Source organism: Dermacentor variabilis, chromosome 3 (assembly GCF_050947875.1).
Source record: "Dermacentor variabilis isolate Ectoservices chromosome 3, ASM5094787v1, whole genome shotgun sequence".
Classification (NCBI taxonomy): Eukaryota; Metazoa; Arthropoda; class Arachnida; order Ixodida; family Ixodidae; genus Dermacentor; species Dermacentor variabilis.
In genome coordinates, this window is record NC_134570.1 from 121,472,685 (window position 1) to 121,492,824 (window position 20,140).

At 47.2% G+C, this 20,140-nt stretch overlaps 1 protein-coding gene across 1 annotated transcript in view; it reads left to right on the forward strand.

Moving 5' to 3' along the window:
* Window positions 1-14,124, forward strand: part of LOC142576240 (uncharacterized) — a 40,077-nt gene extending 25,953 nt beyond the window's left edge. The window contains exon 2 of the mRNA XM_075686274.1: window positions 5,905-14,124. The gene's annotated coding sequence lies outside the window, so the exon portion shown is untranslated. The remainder of the gene's footprint in view (window positions 1-5,904) is intronic.
* Window positions 14,125-20,140: the final 6,016 nt, after the last annotated feature.

The window sequence follows — 20,140 nt, forward strand, 5'->3', positions numbered from 1 at the left end:
CTCTTGACCTCTGCTCCTCTACGCAACTGTATCGAAGTTCTCTTTGATGGTCTGTCCATAACCGCTTTAATATGCACAGGTGTCCAGATATCCATTAAAAAAGGTGTTCACACTTGCTGCCTGCCCTGCCATTTGAGTTGCCAGTGGCAGCACAACTGCCATACTCGGCCTATGCACTGCCTGTATTAACATTGCCGGCCGTGTTATGTCTTGTCTTTGCCTTCGACCTCTGCCCTCATTGTCTCAATCTAGGTATTGACTTTTTGACCCTGCACTCTGCGCTTATCGACTGCTCTTCCGGTGCTCTGCGCTTAGATCTACCCCAATGTACTGCTGCCTCCGCAGGCAAGCCCTGCCCTAGGTGCAGCCAATTCGTTCGTCTGCCACCCCATGCTGCAACATATGTCTCAATGGTGCCCTTCCCTGCTTTCCCTGTTGGAGACTGCATGGTATATCCTGTTCTGGATGTTCTCTTAACCTGTCATGTTACGTTACCCAATACCATTGTTACAGTTCGAAATAATCAGGCGTGCCTTCCCATTCTGAACTTCAGTTCATCGACGCAAGTTCTGCCCATAAATATTTACCTAGCGACGCTGCGTTCCTTGCAGCACTGTACTGTTTCGGCACTGGCTACTGATCCTCAGGTTGACTTCACTGCCGCAGAGTCGACTTCAACTTGCATGTATGAGAACCCATTATGCCGAATGATTGCTCCTGACCTGCGACCTGATTAAGCTGATGTTCAATGCTCCCTTGTAGCTTCGTAGCAAGATATCTTCGATTTTGGCGGTCATCCATTGGGTCAGACCACCCTAGTTTTGCATCGCATAAACAGAGGCGATGATGCCCTTCCCATTCACCGAAGACCTTACTCTGTTTCAGCACATAAATGTGCCACCATACAAAACAAGGTTGACAAAATGCTTAAGAAAATTGTAGAGCCTTCTTCCAGGCCTTGGGCCTTCCTGTTTGTATTGGTGAAGAAAAAGGACAATACTTGGAAGTTTTGCATGGATTGTCACCATCTCAACAAGGTCACCAAGAAGGACGTGTACGCTCTTCCACGGATCGACGATGCGTTACTGTTTACATGGCGCCAGTTACTTCTCCATTGACCTCCACTCTGGGTACTGGCAAATCGCTGCTGACGAACACGACGAACAGCCTGCTGACGAACAGCCTTCGTTACACTTGATGGCCTCTACTGATTTAAAGCCATGCTGTTTGGACTCTGCAATGCCCCTGCCACATTCGAATGCAAGATTGTCCATAGGCCTCTGCTACCTTGGTGACGTCCTTGTTTACTTGCCATACTTCAAAAGCCATCTCCATCGCTTCTCCACCGTTTTTGCTGTTTTCCAAAAAGCTGGGCTACAGCTCAACTCTGCTAAATGCCATTTCAGGCACCGTCGCATCAAAGTCCTTGGCCACCTCGTCGTTGCTGCCGACATACAGCCTGATCCCGACAAGATCCGTGCTGTAAAAGAATTCCTGCCTCCATGCTCGTCGAACGATGTCCGTAGCTTTATAGGATTATGTTCTTACTTTCGACGCTTCGAGAACTTCGCGGACATCGCTCGGCCCTTGACTGGTCTTCTCAAGAAGGGCGTTTTTTTTTTTTTTCGTGGGAACCAGATCAGGCCGCCGCTTTTTCCGAACTTGTTATTAGACTTGCAAATCTGCCCATTTGGGCTCATTTTGACCCAGCTGCTGAAACCGAAATTCGTACAGATGCTAATGGTCATGGCATCAGTGCTATTCTAGCCCAATGACAGAATGGCTTGTCTCTCGTTATTGCCTATGCTAGCCGACTCCTTTCTCGTTTTGTGCAGAATTACTTCATAACCGAATGTGAATGCCTTGCTCTCGTGTGGACCATCGCGACGTTTCGCATCTACCTTTACAGGCAACACTTCTCTGTTGTTACAGATCACAATGCCTTCTGTTGGCTCTCTTTGAAAGACCCTATGGGATACCTCGGCCGCTGGGCATTATAGTTAGAGGAATACTCATTTTCTGTGACATAAATCACTGCAACTGCACCAGAACGCCGACTGCCTGTCTCGAGATCTGGCTTGCCGACCTGATCGCATTGACGACGACACTGATGCCTGTGTTCTATCCATTACAGACTTTCTCAACATCGCCATCATGCAGCATCATAACCCTGCCTTACTATCTACCATCAATTGCCTCGGCTCACAACCCTTGGACCCCCCACTCTGGCTCTTCATTTTAAAAGGCTGTGTTGCATAGGTGCAACTTTGATGCCACTGGCACCGAGCTTCTTGTTGTTCAGGAACACCTACGCTCGGACATGCTCGCGCAGCTTCATGATGCCCCCACCGCTGGCCACTTAGACGTTGCTCGCACTTATGACTGTGTCTGTCGGCGCTTCTTCTGGCCTGCCCTTCACCGTTCCGTTTGACGATATGTTGCAACCTGCGAGAGCTGTCAACGCCGCAAGAGACCCTCCTTGCATCCAGCTCCAGCAAATCAACATTCCCAGTGAGCAGTTTTTCCGTGCTAGCTTGGACCTACTTGGACCTTTCCCTGTGCCAGCACTTGGCAACCGATGGATTGCGGTCAACACGGATTACATGATTCGCTTCGCTATTATGTGAGCTGTCCCCTCGAGCTGTGCCACCAATGCTGCCGATTTTCTCCTTCAAGATGTTATACAACATGGTGCTTCTCATCAGCTCCTAACAGATCACGGCCGTTGCTTCCTCGCCAAAGTTGTTGAGGATCTTCTACAGTCCTGCTCCACTCATAATCAGCACACAACAGCTTACCATACCCAAACAAATGGACTGACTGAGCTCTCAGCCTCAACTGCATGCTTACCGACACGCTCGTTATGTGTCGCAGGATCATCGGGATTGGGACCGTGCATTGCCCTGTCACCTTTGCTTATAACTCTTCGCACCATGACATTGTGGGTTATTCACCTTTCTATCTTTGTATGGCTGCAATGCACTCCTGCCATTTGATACCTTACTTCCCACAGATTCATCTGCGACTTGCTCCTATGCCCTGCATGTCACCACCCGCGCCAAAACTGCCTGCCGCATTGCCCGTGACCGTCTTGTAGCATCTCACCGTTCACAAAGCGCTTTACGATCGTCACCACTGAGATGCCCTCTTCGATCCTGGCTCACTGGTCCTTCTCTGGCGGCCTTCTCATCACATGGGCCTCAGCGACATACTGCTGCCCCATTATGTTGGACCCTATTGCTTGCTGCGCCAAGTGACTGACTTGACATGTGAGGTCTCCCTTGTGGTTGCCCCCACTGTGTCGGTGGCCCCGGCTACGGAGCTTGCACACATATTGAGGCTCATGTCCTACTGCTCGGGACTGGCACCGTATACCTTAGCCGGCACCGGGACGGTGCTTTTGCCCCTGAGAAGGAAGGAAAACAAGAGCTGAAAGGCAGAGAGGTTAACCAGATTAAGTGTCCGGTTGGCTACTCTGCACAGGGGGATGGGGTAAGGGGCAGAAAAGATAAGAAAACAAGGGAAGATTTAAAAAAAAAACGGAAAGCATCAGTTCACACATTCTATAGTTTTTCAATGAGTCCTGTTTCCTTTAAAAAGCACACTAGTGCTTTTAAAGCATTTAGTGCCGACGTCGGCTGGGACGAAGCTCCAAGAATTCTGCTTTCCGTAAGGGGACGGTTGTCAGTCCTGTCGAGCGTGGTGCTGAGGGCTTGTCTTTGTGCACTGAAACGACGACAATCACACAGAAGGTTCGCGATCGTCTCTTCGCACCCGCAAAATTCATGATCTAGACTTGTGACCATTCCAATGAGGTAAGAGTACGCATTGGTAAAAGCTACTCCAAGCCATAGGCGACAGAGGAGAGTTATCTCCCGCCATGGTAAGCCATGTGAAAGGCAGAGCTTCAGATCAGGATCCAGGTAACAAAGGCACTGGTTTTTAAAAGTCTGCCAAATTCCATTAGGCCATGGTAAGCTCATGAGCTAGCACACAGAGCTTTCCCACTGCGTCTGTTCTTGACAGCAGGATAGCGACACAATGGGCACTAGCATCCTTGCTCATTTGCAAGGATGCCACAATGACTTGGCAACCAGTGAAATACGATGTCATGACCTGTCTCAACTGCCCGATGGTAAATTTCCATGTCCCCCGGGATTTATGTTGCAGTATGGTATGTGTCAATAGTGCGAGAACGGAAGAAGACGAGGTCGACTGTTTTCCAATACTGTGGTTCGGAGCCCTCGCTCCTGCATTTATTTAAACACCGGTGTAGGTCTCCTACACCGTCCCAATATTATCGCAAACATAGCTTTAGTATTCTAGAAATGGAGGTAAATGCAGGTCACGATGAGAGACTCCTTCAGCACATTCAAGTACTAGCTCAATAACAAAAACAATCCTCATTATAATTCTGTCACTAGTACTTAACCACTCGCTATATCGAGATCCATGTATAGCAATATGACTAAATGCTACTTCTCCAGTTCTATGTGATATTTAGAAAAAAGAGAACTCATTGACATTACCCTTTGCAACGATGCGAGCAGTTGAAGGGTTTTGTTTTCTCCACTCTGGAGCTGTCTGCACTTTCCTGTTTCAGTAGTTTCGTTATTGGTAGGGCTGGGCTGGTTTTGCTGGTTTGCAAAACTTGTGCAAACTGCAAGTAGCAGTCTATGCCACGCTCATGTCATGTCGTGGGATTCCTGAACGCTCCACGCCACTTGACCAAGAGCAGCTGCAGAGGCGAATCAAACGCTCTGTCTTGACTCGGCTTCTTCGTGGCAAAGCGTTAGCGTTTTGTGCAGAAAATCTGCGCTGTGTTAGTCCCTGATGGCAGTAAAGGGCGGTAATGGTGTGTGCAACATCACCACACCCCCCCTTGGGGGCGGCTGATTAGAATTGCGCTAGAGGTATGTAGACCCTTTAGACGCTATTTTCTCATGAAAGAAGTCTTTTCTTGGCACGAAACAAGTGCTGCGAGGTTTCCGGAATGGCATCTTAACAGTGTACATTGACTTAGTATTTGCCTTTAGCGTCCCTTTAAAGAATCTCAGAGGGTCAAAATTAATCCGGAGTTCCCAACTATGGCCTTATAACCAGAATTTAATTTTGTTATCCTGACTGCAACATTGTTATTGATGTTTTAAATTGATTTAGCCCCACAAACCCCTAACATCATTTAACATGAACATAACAAGAAAACTAAAACAACTTGTTCATTTATTTCTGGCCATAGAGAGTGTAGGGACAGTGACATGATAATTGAGTAAAAATTAGTAATTGACTTGCAGAACTTCCACAATTTCAGATTTGCTTCAGCATATCAAAAACTCTATGCTTGCCTACATTGGGTTTCCGGAGATTAAATCGCAGTATTTAGGTATCAAATTCAGCTTATGAAGAATGGCATGTTGGGCTTCGTGCGGTTAACCAAGTGGACACCCTGTAAGCCAGTCACAAATCCCTTGTGCAATTTCTGTGAAGTTTCAGCTACATGCTTTAGCCTCTCCCTCTCTCTACTCTAGAAGAATTTGGAAGTGGCCTCTCTTGTGCCTTCTTGAGGGTAGGGTGCAGGCTTGGGAATCAGTTGTTTGGTGATGTGTCCCCCTGGTTGATGGAGGAGCTTCTTGGGTGGGTCTGTTATGCTACTGTACCTGGGCTATCACTGTACCCCCTCATGCACATTCTGGTAAAAATATTCTGGTCAAAACACAGCATGAGGAGAAAAAAAAAAAACCAAAAGTGCTTGGTATTGGTGCAGCAAGATCTTGTTTGCAGGCAAAGTTCAAACCGGTATGTCTTGTCAAAGTGTGTGTGGGCACAAATGTAGTGTGGCATGCTGTTGCTGCAGTGTGTGTGTGGTCCTTGTTGCGACGAGGTTCGTTTGCTTTTTGCTTTCAGGTGGAGTCCGGCATCTTCCAGCAGCCGGCTGCTGTCTTCCCAAGTTCACCACCACCGGACCCTATTGCCCTCTGACCACCCGACACCCCTGACCCCTGAACACGCCCAATGTCTTCGGCCGACGCGTCGTCGCCCTGAGGACTTCGTGCCCGCTGGCTGTGCTGTCTTGCAGCCAGCCGCCAGGAAAACTGCGTTTGTAACCGCACTGGCTCGCGTTCGAGTGTAAACCCTTTCCAAGAGCAGCAGAAAACACGGAAAAAGAAAGAGCAGGCAGACATGTCTCGCATCATGCCGCCGGTCAGTACTGCCGGCTCAGGTTTTTTAGATTCATCTACCTCGCTGTCTCAGCCTACCTCTTGTTCGCTCTTGCAGTCCTCCTCAGTTCTATCACTTCCTACCATTCTCTGTTCCGCTGCCCAGTCTGAGGCCACCACTGTTTTCTTTCTTCATTTGGAGAGCGAGCTTCTAAGACTGGTCCGCATCCACCCTCAAGGCTCTCTGTGGTAGCAAAGCTGAAACCAAAAGTGACAGGCAGGCTGCCTTGTGTTTTGGAATTTAGGAGCCTGCGAATCCCACCAGAGCCTGTAGAAAGCTGCCACGAGACTGTCGTTAACTTGGTGACGGTTGAAGTATGTTTCGCTCTCTATGCCTTACACCTGTTCCTCACTGCCTCTCTCAATGCCATTGCTTGTGCTCTGGCAGGGGCCGCCTAGCTTAGCATCCCGTCCAGGAGGGCAGCTTGGTGTGGGGTGTGCGCCTGTTCTGGCATGCGAGTCGAGAGTTTCATTCGTTCGAGTGCCTTTACCCGGGGAAGGTTGTATTCACGTTACGCCCGTGGAATTTGGGGAGGGAGACATCCAGGCTGCGACTTTTCTTTCAGGCCGTTGTGGCCACCAATTGGCTTAGAAATTTGTAGGGTTTGGGCAGTCTGGTTGTGTCTGGTTCAAACTGCCTCCTTTGCTATTTGCCTCTTCCGGGAGGTCTCCAACTGGAGTTCTTAGCAATTGCAGACTGGACAATGGGATTTTATTTCTACAAGAAAGAAAGGAGCATGAAAAAAAGTGGCCAACCCAGAATGAAGCACACCCTACACTTCTGCTCCGTCTCTCGCAATTCCCTTGCCTGCAGGGTACTGTTTTCTTCTGAGTCCTGTTCTTTGTTGACTTTATAGAGAGAGAGAGCAGCAGTGTCTTTGAATGCATCACCACGACGTCGTCGGCTCCTTGGGCGACTCCCTCCCCTCGCCTCCCTTTTTTCCTCCTTCTCTTTCTCTCTCTCTCTCGCTTTCTCCTTGCTCCCAACATCGAGGCAACTTCTTGCAAGAGAGCAGCACATCCGGAAGAGGAATTGTTGTTGCATGGTACGGCTTGATCCGCGATATCTGCGAACATGAAGAATACTCTCCCACAGGAACTTGAAGTAGCAAAGCAGAGAAAAACAAACTGACTTTGAGTGGCTATGAAGAGCGGAATTGATGAGAAACCCAAGGAGTTACGTTTCCATGTACTTTATATTTTTTTTTACGTTGTGTTCATGTAACACAGTAGCAGCTACCCAGATGGTGCGTTTCCCATCTGGCCTGCAAGACCGCCTGTCACATTTCTTTTCTGTCATCAGTGACTTGTGCGTGTCTGCATTTTTTTTAATCTCTTGAAGTATTTTTTTTTTTGATGAAGTGCTGTTAGTGGTCATTGTCGGGGGATGCAGGTTGCAGTGTGTGTTGGCATTTGTTCCTTTTGTTTCTTTTCTGCTCTTTCGATGTTGGTGTACTTAGAAAGACAATGTTGTAGTTCACTGATGATTGTCTGTGCTTTCCTTTCTTAATGCACTGCAGTTTGTGTATGCCCTCTTTTGTGTTGCATTGGCTAGTTCCGATCTGATCTGGACACGTAATATTGGCTTTCACGTGCAATCGGTAAGTTGTGTTGTGAACAGCTCTACATTGCTCAGTGTTACTGCACGCCGAGTGAAAAAGAAAAGCTGCAAACATTCTTTGCATTGTCCTTGTTTTGCAAATGACACAAAATTTGAATTTGAAGATTTGCTAACTGCTGATTATGTGAGAACAGAAAGATTGATATTTTTCACACAGAACACCTAGCGTCATGACTACCCCGATTTGAAGCTCGAAAAGTTAACTTGGTTATTTACTTGATCATTAAACATAGTGTGCCCTGCTGAAATGACTGACATGTTGATGCAGGCGTAGTGGTTTATTTCACGCTGTGTGCTTTCTGCTCGATGCTTGAAAGTGAGCTTTGCCCCTATTGGAAAGGGAATGTCGTGCATGGTTGGCTGAACGCTTGCTCCTTTTGTTTCCTCGCATTCCCTCTCTCCCACTGCATTCCTCTTCTTGCCATGTGGGACAAGTGAGCATTGGTGTGTGGCGCAGGAGGAGGAGCAAGCCCATTACTGTGCTATCCCTGCTTAGCAAGTGTGCCTAATCTCCTCGCTTTCCGCTTCACCCTTCCCTCTTTCCCAGGCTTGTGGTGCTTGACACAGACACATGCGGTTGACACACACACATACACACACTGTGAAGGACGCTGTTGGTGCGATGAGTGGCCGCCAGGCCAGCGGGACGGTTTCTGGTGCGCCCCTTTTGTTCTCCCCCCCTTGCCACCCCCGAGGCCCAGCCCCGGTCCCAGCCCTCGCCCCTGGGATGCCCGAGGGAAAAAAAAGGCCTTTTACGGTGTGGCCGGCCCTTCAGCGACGTGGTCGAGCGACTGACGCGCAGGACTGCTGATAACCCCCCCTCCCCCCCCTCACTATATTCCCAGCCCCTACACCTCTCATATATATTTTTTAAATCTCTTTTGGAACGCGTGACCGACTGAAGATCACGAAGCGTTGTGGTCGACCCGGGGACTTGCGGGGGTGAGTGTGCGTGTGCCGCCCCCCGCTGGCTGCCAGGCTGCTGCACCTGGGAGCACCCACTGATGGTAGCGAGTGGAATTGGACTTTGGTTGTGTGGGCAACGCTCCCGGTGTGCTGGTGGCTGGCCGGCGGAGCTCTAGTTTTTGAGCAAGATGTACACGCAGACGTGCAATGTGTGACGAGTTGCGCCTGCATCCCCCATTCTTGTGGCAAAGAAGAGAGTGTGCATTTTGACATGTGTGCTTTGGGGCATGAGGCACCTGGTGTCTCTCAGGTGCGTTTGTACATCATCTGTCTTCTCCGCTGCTCTATGTGCCCCAAGAGCCCGCTTTTCTTTTATTGCCAACTGGAGCAATTCCTCCGGTCTCCAGCCCTGGCTCTCTCTCTGTTCTGCTGCCATACAACAGTTTCCTTTTTTAGACGGCAGCCTCTTTCAGTTGATACACCTTTCTTCTTTTGCCACACCCGTGAGGGACTGCTGTTGTCTCTTATTGAGTCGTACAGGTGTGTGGCTTCAGGTGTGCCCTCGCACCTTTTCCTCTGTTTCTTGCCTCCCATGTTTTCAAAATTTTGGCCTTTGTTGTCTTTGTGCCGATTTTCTTCTTCTTGCTCCCTGTTCCCCGTCCTTTTCTTTTCTTAATGCATAGGAAGTGTGTGTCTTCTGGTGTGTATCAGGTCTGTGCACTGAGAACTGTCCCTGATTCGATGTCACAAGTGGGTTCTGGTCGTTGTCCTGAGTTTTGTGCTGTAGGCATAATGAGTGTAGTGAGTGTGCGTGCACTTGTAGGAGCCTATGTGTATGGCCTTTGCATTCGTTTGTATAGACGGGGCAGTCTTGGAGAAACTGTGTGAGTGGAGAAAAATTGTTCATCTGAACGTTGGTCCTTCCATGCTGGAAACATGAGCTTGCCTTTCCCTCCTCTTTATTATCCCCTCCCCTACCAAAACCTAAGGAAAGAATCGTTTTGACTTACTATGCAAAACTGCAGTCTGATCGGTGCGTGTGTGTGCTTCCAGGGATGAAAAAAAAAAATTTTCAGTGGAAAGGGCTCCAAACTGATGCCCCATGCATAGAGCTTTGTACACCTTCCTTGGCTCCCAGGGACCGTCCCTCCCCCCTCTTCGGCAGGTCCAGGGTAGTGCATTGAAAACAGTCCCTCCCTCTGGTGCAGTTGTCCCATTGGCAACTAGTGTCGTGCTTTTCTCTCCCTTCTACCTCTCCTGCTAACTTGGTTGCCATGCAGGCAACTGGTGTGGTCTTTAAGCTATACATTGTGTCTGGGTTTGTTTGGAGAAGAAAAAAAGTTCCTCTGTCGCACTCGTGGGCCTGTGGTGCGCCCGGGCTTTCCTGTGGCACCCTTGGCACCGCCCGACCAAAGCCTCGCCCAGTGCATGCATGGACACGCACACACACACAAAGAGAAAAACCCTCGGTGGGCTGTGGTGGAGCCCACCGACATCGACGGGTGGCGGTGAAGTGCATGCCGCCGCCACCATCGGGACACCAGCGTCGCGACAAGCACCACCCACTGGTGCCGGGACGCCTCCTCCGCCAATCTGCCGCTCTGCCGTGGCATCAGCGACGACGACAACCGGAAAGACTCACGCAAAAAGGAAGGAAAAAGAAAATGTGGGGACAATTTCCAATTTCCCATCTGGCGCATCTGGGAAGTGATATAAAAAAGGCACGGAGTGAACACTCCTTCATTGGTGTTGGGGTGGGGGTTCCTCGAGCTCCGGAGGGTGCCTCGCCGGGCCCGTCCTTCGGAGCGACCGAAAAATGATGTCTTACGTAAGCATTGATGCACGGAGACCCGTTTGACAGGTGCCGCACGATTGGGGGACGATGTGACTGCCGGCGGGAGATCCTGTGGCCACCTGTGCGCGTTGCCCAACAAGACTGTGCTTCGGTGGTGTGCAGTGCTTAGTGTGGTGCGGTTTCTGTGCTACCTTCGCCACTGTGTGGCCCTGCTGTGGGTCTCTCCACGGCTTCAGCAAAAATGGGGGTGGGCTCTGAAACAAAAAAAGAAGTGGCTGTACGTGCGGCACCTTCCCATCGGTCTCTTTGGCCAAACAAACGAAAAATGTGGGGGACAGTACAGCATGTTTCTGGCAAGTGGAACGTTTCGGACTTTTAAAAATTACGAGAAAGGTGCAGTCTTGGTTTCTGGATGGAGGAACCTCCCTGGTATGTGTGGCCTGGCGTGTCGGTTGTCGCCTCGTGTGTTTGGTGTACATAACTCTTTGTCTGGTTTTTGTGGGTCATTTATTTATGACAAGGGAGCGCGCAATCCCTTCCTGTCCAGGCCCTCAACTCCCCCGGCCCCGCCCTGGTTGTCGCGGCAGTCGCTCTTGGGCGGGGCGGTGGTGCTCTCTCTCTCTCTCTGCAGAGGGGAGTGTATATAAGCAGTGCCAGCAAAGTTCATAAGCCTCCTCTCCCCTCCTGGCCCCATTACCTTGTCTCGTAGTGGATAGCGCCCCCACCGTTTCATACCTCAGAAGAGCTTTCGAAAGCATCTCCTCTTCCTGTGGCCCCGTGCACTTCGTGTTGGTTGCCCCGTGGCACCAGCTACCCTTTGTTCTGAATGCTGGTCCAGCCCTACCTGGGTGCTTGTGTCGGCCATGTGCAGCCTCTGTGTGAACAGCAGTGCAGGTTTGCTAGCGGGTTGTGGTGGGAGCAGCTGTTGAGACCCTCCATGCAAGCATAGTGGAAAAGATTGCTCGTCTTCAAGGGAGGCTTTCTTGGTACTGTCATAGTTACCTTGTTGGGTATCCAGAGACGATAAGCGCAGCAAAATGATAACGGGCGGCAGCAGACGCCACTTTGCGCGTGTGCTCTTGTCCGTCTTGGGTCCGTGCGCTGACTGTCTATAATCTTGCACTGCAGTTCACACAGTCTTCCGAGACAGCTGTCAGTCAGCACTGTGTGTGCCACCTGCTGTCTTAGATTTTTTTACTAGTTTGCTGTTGTCACACATTGCGCTTCATTTCATTAGTCGTCTACATTTCTTCTTCATGATCTATCTTTTATTTTATTTTAATAACCGCTAGGGTTAAAGATACAGAATGGATGGCTGATGCTGCCCCCCTGCCGCTGTTTATCTTTTTGCGCTCCCCCCTCTTCACCAAGTTAGCACGCATCAGCTTTTTATCTCGTGTAAAATGAGAGTCATTGGAATGTTTGAGATGCAGGTGAAGGTTTAGCTGGCTCTTTATCTTAAAAATGTGTGGCCTTAAGTTTGCTGGGCCGCTTGAAAGACTTTCCTCCAAGTTTTTGCATGCACGCAGTCATCCATAGCCCTACATTGGGCTTTTTATGCACTCATATTGTGTTCATCAATTCTCCTCTCATTTCTTTTTTATTCTCAAAGGGGAAGAAAAAATAAAACGAGATTTGCACCACTACCCTTCCTTGTGGCAACTAGACCTGGCATGCCTCCCCTATGCTTTTTTTTTTCCTTCACCTCCGGTGTGCATGATATTTCATCTCTAGCAGTCATTCACATCTGCGTGAGTGAGAATGCAAATGTGCTATTGTGTCTTGCATAAAATGCAAGCAGGTTTTTGTTTTTGTTTAGCTTTTGCATTTCTAATGTTACTTGTGAAAATTTCTTGTTCCCCACCTCCCTCCTTCCCAAGAACTGTACGAGTATAAACGTCGCGGTTGTGTCCTGCCTCCCTTGCTTTTTGTCTTTGAGTTGTGTGCCACAGCAGGTTGTCTCACTATGTGTCTGCTTGGTTGGATAGCTTTCACGTGGAACCGGGTTCAGCCAGTCAGAGTTGCTTAATGCACTCTCCTCCGCTGATTCACGCTGCCCGCTTTTAATGGTGTCCTTCTGTTCACAAGAATGTTAGCTCTTACGGCCTGTCCTTAAGCTAGCTGCTGCACTGGCTCTTTTCTAGCAGGCGCCCGTGTGATAAAGTAATCACTACAGTGCTATTTATAATCTCATTATTGAAATTTTATCGATTCTTTTTATTGGTGCCTGCTTGTTTGTCTTTTTTATACTAGGCTGTTTGCTTACCCTTAGTTAAGGGCTTCAAAATCAATTTCATTTGTCTCCTAAAGAAAAAAAATTGAGAAGACGTGCTGCTGCATTGCACTGCGATTTTCTTTACGGTTCGTCATTTATTTTAAAGATATTTTAATCATTAGTTAAGCTGCACATGGTATGAACTTGTGGGTATGCGTGTAAGACAACATGGATCTCCCCTTATCCTGACCTCGTCCTGGCCTTGTGAAATGTCCTACCCTAGCAGTATGGTATGAAGGAAAGAGATTGGTGGTTTGCTTTATTTCCCCGCAGCATGTGATGATAAAATTTGCCTTGTTGCAATTGTAATTTTGCTTGTTTTCGACGATGGTTCTGGTGCCTTCCATTGCCCTTGTTTACAGCAGTGGAGAGAGAAGCACTCGCATGTTGTACAACCTTGCCTGTAGCGCCAACTGGTCCCCTTGTGTTGTCGTGCATTATTCTCCGTCTCACCTACCACCCCTCCCTTAAAATCGCGGCGTCATTATTTTTATGTCCACCTCGGTCTAGTTTCGACCTTTGTCTATCTAAATAACGGGTCTTCACCCTTGCCCCACCGACCCACTCCCACACTCATTTGAATGCTGCCATCATTTTTTAGGTAAATTCAACATAAGTGAATACGACAAAATTGGTGAGTAATGTCTGTAAGATCTACATTTTAGTGGGGAGAAATAAAGAAATGGTCGAAAAGGGGGGCAGGAAATTAAAATACAAAAACGGCCCTGTGCGCTGCCCGTCTTGAAATGTGTAAAAGTCAATCGTTCTTTTTTTTTTTTTTTTTTTAATGGTAGGTTGGTTATGTCTCCCCATATCTTGTAGTTTTTAACACTGTTGATGTGAGTGTGTCAGGATCTTTTTAGGAGAAAAATAATCAGTCTGTGTATAATCGCCTATTTGTCGCTGTGACTAGAGCAGGCAAGAGGACGGTTCGTTGCTGGAGGAATTATTCAACGTACATTGATTGCATCTCTGTGATCTTTTCCATGTTAGACCAAGCCCGGGCCATTGCACACCCTTAATGTAATTGGCTAATTTTGCAAATTAATGTCCTGTTTTCCATTGTTGCCGTGTCAAAGCAAAGAGCAGTCAGAAACGATTGGTGCAGACTGGTTGCAGGTTGTGCAATATTTCTTGTGCCCGGGCAGCAGAGTTTGTGACAGCATCCGTACTCTTGTCTATCTCTGACGGGGCATGACAAAACATTTAGTGTGTGATGCAAAGTGTAATCATGCGACTAGTGTAACCTCATCTGTTTTTTTCTCCGTTTTTTCGAATTGCCAATAAAATGATACGAGTGGCGTCCGTAGCCTTGCTTGGCTGCCTCTTTCTTTGTGGTCGTACGTGTTTGCGACTGGAAGCAGCCAGTGTGTAGGAGCCATATTGTGCTGCTTTTTTTACCTGAAAGGCTTTTCTTTTTTAAGTAGGCTCAGTTTCGCGATCGATGGCAGCGGAAAAGGAGTCTTGATGAAAAGGCTTGGTAGTAGATTTGGTGTAATTTGTCATTGCGTTGGCAGTTATATGGACACTGTAGGCGTGTTTGTGTTGTCGTCGTGCTGTCTTGGTATCAACAGCACACGTCCTGCACATGTTAGGAGTCGCATTATCCGCTGCGAGGTTGAGGAGGCTGGTGCCTTCTAAGCCAGTTAATTCTCCAGAGATGCAAGCTATCCGTAGTCAGTTTGGCAGCAAAATGATGAAGCAAAGTGGACAAACCGTATGCATAGCTCAGTTGTCTTGGCAGCAGAGCCAGGGCAGTGTTGTGCCTTGCGCTGCTGGCCCATGTGCATGAACGCACGCACGCATTCCAGAGGTCTGGATCCAAGCTACTTGCTAAGGCATCTTGAGTGAAACTGTGCTAAAGACTGGATATGACGAGTGGCAGCACTGTGCTTGTTTGCCACCCGCCGTGTCTCGTCTCTTGCGCTGTTTCTTTCAACGATGTTGCATACTTCACTGGGTGCTGACAAGCGTTGAAGGTTTTTAATCGGTCTCGTCTTGTGCTCCATCGCAATGCGATGCCTGCAGTGCTCTTGGCAGTACATGTCACAACAGCGTTACGAGATGCCTGGTAGCTGCTGCTGTGCCGAAGCAGTTTCCTTGTGCATGGTGTCAACATGGCACAGTCTTGATTGTTGGAACACTGAGGAGCTTGAGCAGAGCACTAAACCTTGCTATCACTGTCGATGCTTTGCACTTCAGGCAAACTGCCCACTGCAAGTTTTTCCAAGTTAGTTTTTTCTAATAATGGGATGATGAAGCAGAAAGCGAAACATTTTTCACTTGAAATGGTTTGCCACCATTTCATTCGAGCAATTTACAGACAGGTATGGATGATTCATACACAATACAATCATACAATGTGTATGATTCATACACATTGTATCAGGGGCCACTGGCTTACGCACTGACAAAGGAAATGGATGGATGAAAAACTTTATTAACTGACAAAGGAAATGACCCCATTTTATCTTTAGGTCTCTTAGTCATGGCATCAAGTTCTTTGACCATGTGTGTCCCAAAACAAATGTTGTGCCTCTAGCATAGGCATGGTGAGGTGTGTAACGCTCGATTTTTGAAAGGAAGCCCTGAAACTTGCTCTTAGGTGTGTAGTATGCCTGGTACTAAAGGGCATCTCTTTTTCAGAACTTCAGTGAAGATTACTTGAACGCGCGTGTATAAAAAAGTTAAAGGCGATCGAGCGTGGCCCTTTCACGCTTTTTGTTTATTCGTAGCTAGCTTGAAGCATTAGTGATGCAGCATGAGCTGCTTTAGCCCATGTATTTGTATGTGGTTCTGCTGCACTTGGTGCAGTGTTATGCCCCACCACCCGCCGTGGTTGCTCAGTGGCTATGGTGTTGGGCTGCTGAGCACGAGGTCGCGGGATCGAATCCCGGCCACGGCGGCCGCATTTCGATGGGGGCGAAATGCGAAAACACCCGTGTGCTTAGATTTAGGTGCACGTTAAAGAACCCCAGGTGGTCAAAATTTCCGGAGTCCTCCACTACGGCGTGCCTCATAATCAGAAAGTGGTTTTGGCACGTAAAACCCCAAATATTATTATTATATGCCCCACCGTGTGGCAATGGTGGGATTTCCTCTTGTCGGGCACCTCTGGCCTGCATTGTGGGGCCAACTTTGGATAAGATAGGGTGTCTACCAACCGGGAAAACCGGGAATTCTCGGGGATTTTCAATAGTCTGGAAAAATCAGGGAATTTGTGCTATCAGGGAAAATTAGCTGTAATTTCATTGAAAGGGAAAGAAATTCGCGGTAAAGCTGGCTGAAGTAGGAGGAGTTGCGAGTGTTTAGTCAACGACCGACTTTCTGGACTCCCGATAATTCGGACGGCTTCGCGGCACCACCACGTACCCCATAGAGCCTATGTATAATAAAGTCTGAAATTTCGGATGCAAGAACCCTTAGCCATCCGATTTTCCGGACTTTCAGCCGTCATGGCAGGTCCGAAACGGCATTAATAAAACCACCGCCACCGTTTTGATTACCTCGTCGCTCCTCGAACGCTCTCGCACGCAGATCCGCAGGCAGCCGTAGCTACCACCGCAGCAACGCTAGGCCTAGCTGCTTCTGCGTTCGCTATTAAGCTTCTTGGCGTTCTGTGCCGTGTTTTTTACTAAAAGAATTCGTCGCTATCAGCAATGGCACCGACTCCGCCTTTGTGGTCCTCGCGATTGGCTTCGAAGCTCGGAAAGCACGACGCGTTGCATAATGCTGGTTGCCGAAAGTTAGCTTCGCCTCACTACAGCAGTATTACGCGGTGAAGCGTGCGCAAATTATTGCGGTGAAGCTCAAGAAACGTGGGAAGGGGCAATTGTCACGGGACACGCGTGCACCCGCTGCCTTTTGTCACAGTATGAGCACCGATGTGCCTAATAAGTGTACTGGTAGGCCCTCAGAGCTTTGTCTGATGCTCTGCGGCAGTAAAAGACATGCAGTAGCGTACCAACTATTTCTGGCATGTATGTGTGTGTGTGGGGGGGGGGAGGCAAACCGCAGACGGTCTGACGTTTCGTCATCTCTCTCTGTCTCTCTCTGTGTGCGTGTGTGTGTGTGTGTGTGCATATATATATAATCTATATATATATATAACCGTAAGTGAAATAGCCTGGAAATGCTTCTTTTATAGGTATATTTAACCGACAGGGACCTATTTATCATTCACACATGGTGAACCACGGGGGCCCGAAAAATGAGCTGAATTTGCATTTATCTCTTGCAACTATATAACACCTCAAGATGATTCAGCGGCAAAAGGCAATGAGTGCACCCACAGTGGCCTCGGATCGCGCCCAGTAGCAGCAGTACAGCGTACATAAAAAGGCACATTTGCTGCAAATAATTTAAATAATTCAACAAGGAATTGTACTTGCTGTTTAAGTCTACAAGACAAATGTATCGCTAGTTTAGGTAATAGCACTGTCGAGGTTATAGGCGACAACGTACAACCAACATAAATTTCTTGCAATATTCACACATTCAAAAAGCGGACTCTCCATCTCGGCACTGCGACAGCGGACGTCCATCGAACCTGTTAAAAACCACCACTACAACTCCTTAGTGGGGGTATGCAGTGCTTTAGTGCTTTATAATGCCCACCCCCCCTCCTACCCTTCCCACACACTCAATTTCTACTAGATTTGATATCTATTGAGTTCACAGTTATTCCAGGGCAATGGGATAAATTCTTTGTTCGCAAAACACATTCATAAAGCTCCGAATAGCTTACATGCGTAATATACAAAAAATATCGCAATTAGTTCTCTATTTTCGAAGTTTGCCTTCATTTTGGTGGTAATGCGCCCTTTATTTTTGCCAAATATAAACAAAATATATTGTTTAGTTCATGGAGGACATCGCTGAAACAAGGACGGAAGGTGTTATGACAAATGAAAATAAGGAAAGAAAAACGACGGCTTATTATTATTTACGCTTTTAACCGGACCAGGAACGTAAAAATTTTGTCACACATTGCAGTTACAATGGCCCCCCTCCACTTGCCACGAAATATGAGCCTGTTGTAAACCACAGCTATGTCAGGACACCGAGAAGCATAGTTGATAGCGGCCATATCACGCAGTCTAATGCATGAATACGAAAATTTTTACAAAAGCTGTATTTGATCCAACCACTTCGCACAGGAAGTTTCCATTGGGCACCACCAATTTTCACTAAATTTGGTCTTGGCGGCTTTTATAGTTTTGCCAGAGCAGCGGGCTCAATTCTTCCGCTCTCGCTATAGAAATGCTCAAACACGCTGGGGTGCTTGCATACGTAATTTATTACGAAAGCCATCTATTTTGAACTTCACCTCCACATCACCCATTAATTTGTCCTTACAGTCACCAAACCTAACGAAACTGCCTTCTTTAGTTCAGTGGGGATACCAACCGAAACTAATATATCACGCATGACAAAGTAAGTACAAAAAAAATGAGGGTTCAATGATTATTCGTAACGCTTCTGAATAACCGAGAAATATTAAAACTATGCAACACATTCCATTTGAAGTGCTGCCTATTCCTTCGAAGTATAAAGTATCTTAAACTCTCTCGGGACAATAGCAGTAGCGTGATAATTTCGAACACTTGTTCACAATTTTTTGATGCTGTATTTGATGAACATGCATCTACCATCGCACATAAACTTGGCGTGTTGCTCCTCTTATGTTCGCACAATTTTATCTGAGTTGTTATCTAAGTCTAAGTCTTACACTGCTCGCAGTCTAAGTCTTACACTGCTCGTAAAACAGACTAATAAGGCTATGGACCACTTGCATACCTATGCTACTTGAAAATGTGCATTTAACACACCCATTTGGAGCATTGCCTACACCTTATCCTTACCATGCCCCTAATTTCCCCTAGAAATAAACAAGATGCCTTGTTTAGCTCAACAAGAACACCGGAGAAACAAACTGCGAATCTCGTAATATCCCCTTTGGTCACGGCATAAGATTTGCGAACGCAACTTATTTTTGCCATTACTGTGTAGTGGTTACAAGGAATAGATAGTGAACATTAGGCTTTGAGTAAATTGCACATTCTGCTTTCTTAAGGTACACCCATCCCATTTCTCAGTGAAATGTATCCCTTCGAACAACCGCATTCACAAAGGCATTGCCCTCTTTGACGTCCCTTCAAAGAGGGTAATGCCTTCGTGAAAGCAAAGTGGGGGTTTCAGTAGTAATCGCAAAAGATTATTTCTTCCCTTATTGTAATGCTTGGGCACAATAATTAACCTTCGCAAGTAATTTGAGCGGATGATTCAATATATTTATTGAAAAAACGTAGCGCGACTCACTTGACAATTAATGAATATTAGTTACTATATATTTACGATGGGTCACTATAAAATTCAGAGGCATTCTCCTGCCTTGACTTGCCTTCAATATGGAGCCTCCAGCAAATAGCTAATCTTCGAAAATATTTGCTTCTGTATGCATCTCGTTTTTATTTGTATTTGAGAATGTCTCAGTATAAGTTTTACGCATTTTTTCAAATATATCTTTTTTTTTCTGTGCATTTTACTAACTCCTCCCTTCTGTTTTCTTTTTGAATAAAATAAACGCTACCCCTTATACTATTCAAGCTGGATTAAGTCGTTTTTTTATTTTTTAGCATGCTTACAAGACAGTGACACCATCGGGCGACATGGTGTCAGCCCGTCTCTTGACATAAAACAAAGTTCTGTGTCACTCAGGGAATTTGGCAAAGGCACTCAGGGAAAACCTGGAAAACTCAGGGAATTTGGAAATGTCAACTTCGTAGACACCCTGGATATGCAATTACTGTTGCTGAAATTGATGGTTTGGCCACATCGTGTCAGGTTGGGGTAGTAAATTCATTTCAAAAGAAGGACTCTAAACTAAAAGGTGTTTGGTATGGCAGCTGAAACGTGCAATATTTATTACCATTTTGGTTGGTCCCCTTCATTTTGACTCGAGATTACTGTTAAATGTTGCTACACCACTTTTCTCAACTTTTGCCAGCATTTCACTCAACTGAGCAAAACCCTTTACAAGTATTGAAATGCTTTGGTGACTGTGGCCATAGCGTTCAGCTGCTCGCCGAGCACATGGTCGTTGACCCAACTTGTGGCTGCATTCCACTGAGAACACACTGCAAAAATCAGGTTGCGTATGGTAGCTTTCAGTGCGTGCTCAAGGTGGTAGAAGCAAATCTTGAACTCTGTGGCAAGTGTCATTGCACCTGCGCTGCGATGGGTTGAAACCCTGTCGGCAAAGTAAGCCCGCTCAACCTTGCATACAATTTTCTTTAAAAGCAAACAAGGCATGACAACACCTT